We start from the raw sequence: 3,957 nt of genomic DNA on the forward strand, positions 1-3,957 counted from the left end.
GTTCCTCTTTGAAGCACATTCTTCCCCAATTTCAGCATATCGAGCTGAAGATATTTAGCCCATTAAACGACATCAAATTCTGGCATTGTTTTCAAAGTGAAATTTGGCATCCAGTACTAGGGCCAGAATTAAGCATTAATTAAAAAACGTTGACATACGTGAGCTGTGCAAAAGGTCAGATAAGCTGATGTAAGCCTATAGTGAGACCTTTATAAAGAAAATATTCAGAAATTGAATGGCCATGCCATAGATTAGAGGGACATGCGCACCGCTCTGTCAAATATCAACATGTGAGCCATCTGGGCTTGCCAGCCTCGCCACACCCCGCCACGCCCCGCGGCTAGGGCCTATCCGGCTATCCTATTTTTACGTGCTGACGGTCCGAGTGAGTATAGAGTGCTGCTGCCCCTCGAACGGACATCTTTGGGAGGGGGGGGGGTGAATACCGAGGGCAGGGAAGGCTCATATGAAAGGCCTTCTGCTTCTAACGCCCTGTCGTCGTCAGTCGTGTCGTTCAGAGACCCCTATGGTCGCGCGCGCGCGCGCGTGTGTGTGTGTGTGTGTAGGTGTGTGTGGAGATAGAGAAAAGGGGAAAAGGGGGGGGGGGTCCAGGCTGCACCGCAAATAGTCGGGGCTAAAATCTCAGAAAAGCTCTCCGTTTCAATGCAAGAAGCATTTCATGTAACAATTGAGTAAACACCGGTTCCCCCCTATTTCGACCCCGCTGAATCCGAAAATGCCATTTGCCAACTCGAAATTTCAACCGGAAGTGAGATATTCAAGATGGCGTCCAAAATAGCGCCAAATTTAAGTGGTTTTCTGCTTTTGGTCATATTTGAGCGTTCCAAGTGCCTACCCCTATGTTTTTCGGGTCGTAGATCACGATTATACACTCAAAAAACAATTTCGTACAATACATGTTTATTAAATGCCGTCATTTTAACCAAAATGCACCGAAATTCAAATGTATGGGTCATGATGCGTTTCACATCGATTCGTATGTTTTCGGGGGTGCTGAAAACGATTGTGCATTTTAAAATTAATTTGGACCATAAAATCGGAATAAAATGACCATATTTAACCGAAATACACCAAAATTTACAAATTCTGATGGCTGTTTTTGTATAAGTTACAATATCTGGGACGCAAAATACGTTTTGACGGCCAAATTTCTTCTTTTTAATCGATTTAACCTTGATCTGCCACATCCACATCGGGATTCATTCGTTATTTATCCTATTTTGTTTTAAAGCTTAAAGCTTGTCAGACAAAGCAGCGTACAGATCGACGGATACAACAAACATTCTGAGATCGAGTACCAATGAAGGGAACGTGCAAGAACTCAGTGTACTTCTTCTACCCAGATGAAAATATGTAATATTAAATAAGGAAATACACCGGGGAACCTTCGAATTAAGGTGGGTTAGATTCGAACCAAGTGGACCCCTGCTCACTGGAAAATCGATTGTGACACATGTCACACTAATGAAGTATTATCCGGTAAATCGGAAAAGAAGAACTATATGGGAGGAAGTGAAGCTAGATCAAAAGTTAAACTGCACAATGGTACCGGAAATGTAATTAAAAATATCACCTAGAAAATATTTAACAACCCACTTTGACAAAATTATGCATCGATTGGTGGTGTGACACCATACACTTGTCTTTCTAGTGCTATGACTCAAAAAGTGTCAACGACCCACTACCTGGGCACTACCGGCCTCTTCGAATTAGATGTATCGCATCACGGCACTGGTTTTCCATTTTCCCCGGCTTGAGATTAATTTCCCGCCCACAACGCTACTGATAGAATCTGATAGTAGTGTCCTGTTATATTAGCCTCACCCTCAGGCTGTTCCGAAAAACATAGAAGAAGGCCCGAACGCCTCTTAGACCTGTATTTTTCAGATCTTCAAGAGCCTTCAAGGGACCAGGAATTTTGCGATTAAATACTAGTCAACGTCATTGGTTATAAAAGCCGATCTCCGTGACCTGAGTCAACGTGAGCCAACTCCAATTAATTATTTAGTGCACATAAAGCACATTTAATGCGTCACCAATGTTTCACCCTTATTTATGTGAATTTCTACGGGCGCGCATTTAACGCGTTGGGCCGCCGGTTTAACGCCGGTTGGGGCTTCTAGCGAACGCTCAACCTGGCTCAAACGCAATGTGTGGGACGAAAGAATTCAAATCTACCAAAAGACTTCAAAATGCAACTCATCAACAACAGAAAAAGGTTATCACTGATAAACTAGTGTGCAACTGCTAAACACTTGTAAGTGTGCTACTGCAAATTAAATACATGCGAGTGTGCAACTCCGTAGTTGTACACTTACAAGTGTTCAATTCTGTAGGTGTGCAATTACTTGCAAATGTGCAAATCCTCAATTGAGCGCTACCTACACAGTGCGCGTATAATCTAAGAAAGTGAAGAAAGTCCTAGACTGAGGAATTGCACACTGGCAGTTGCACAATTGTAAGTATTCAACTTGCAGTAACACAGCTAGTTTATCAGTGCATTCAAGCTGTCTACAACTAGTACAGGGCTCTTTACCTGATCGGTTGTTTAATGCATATAAAACGTCACCGAATATTGATATGAAAGGAGAAATTTGGCCGTCAAAACGTATTTTGCGTCCCAGAATCATATTGTAACTTATAAAAAAACAGCCATCAGAATTTGTAAATTTTGGTGTATTTTGGTTAAATATGGTCATTTTATTCCGATTTTATGGTCCAAATTAATTTTAAAATGCACAATCGTTTTCAGCACCCCCGAAAACATACGAATCGATGTGAAACGCATCATGACCCATACATTTGAATTTCGGTGCATTTTGGTTAAAATGACGGCATTTAATAAACATGTATTGTACGAAATTGTTTTTTGAGTGTATAATCGTGATCTACGACCCAAAAAACATAGGGGTAGGCACTTGGAACGCTCAAATATGACCAAAAGCAGAAAACCACTTAAATTTGGCGCTATTTTGGACGCCATCTTGAATATCTCACTTCCGGTTGAAATTTCGAGTTGGCAAATGGCATTTTCGGATTCAGCGGGGTCGAAATAGGGGGAAACCGGTGTTTACCCAATTGTTACATGAAATGCTTCTTGCATTTGGATTTCCTCAAAACAAGACCCGACTAAAACGGACACCAGCCCGGAACGGTGTGCCAGCCTGGGCCTGTGCAGTAAATAAAACGCACTAACACACACACAGACACACACACACACTCGCACGGGTCAGCAGCCTGAGCGCGGGCTGCATGCGCTGCTTTGTAATTCTAAGCCCCCCTGCTTCTGGTCCGCTCGATCTCCACGCTCTCTGAACCTGGAGCAGCTATTTGTGTGTGTGTGTGTGTGTGTGTGTGTGCGTGTGTGTGTGCGCGCGCGCGCTGCAGCAGGGTATAGCGCCGTGGACGTGGTCGTCGAGAGGAGAAGGGGACGCGGCGGTGACGACGCGAGGCGCGCTCCTCGCCGTGCCGTGTTATTCTTTTCAAAAGAGAACAAGATGACCCCCCTGGCTGCATTTGCCTATCGACGCATCGGTAGCGGGGCGGCGCTGCCGTCACGCCACGAGAAGCCCCACCGCCGATAGCCGGCTGTAGCGCTCCAGGTCACCGCCCCGCGCGCGCGCGCGCGCCCCCCTCGGGCCCGCCCTGCCCCTTCTGCTCTAGCACGCCCCGCCCCGTCCCGGCAGCTGGTGGAGGCAGGGTGCAAGGCCAGGACCCAGGACCCGCTGCGCTGGGCCTTCCCTGTCCCGAGGGGGTGGTGGGGTGGGAGGACTGTTCGGTTACAGTACACCCTGGCGCGCGACCAATGTGTGCGGTCACTTTGCACACCGACCCGGGCCCCGAGCCGGGCCAAGCAGCGGTCAGAAGTGAGGCGTGGCGCGGGGCATCACGCGGCGACCGCGAGGTCCCGCCCCGTCCTGAGTTAGTGACCCCCCC

The sequence above is a fragment of the Frankliniella occidentalis genome, unplaced genomic scaffold, assembly GCF_000697945.3.
Source record: "Frankliniella occidentalis isolate FOCC.00 unplaced genomic scaffold, Focc_3.1 Scaffold570, whole genome shotgun sequence".
NCBI lineage: Eukaryota > Metazoa > Arthropoda > Insecta > Thysanoptera > Thripidae > Frankliniella > Frankliniella occidentalis.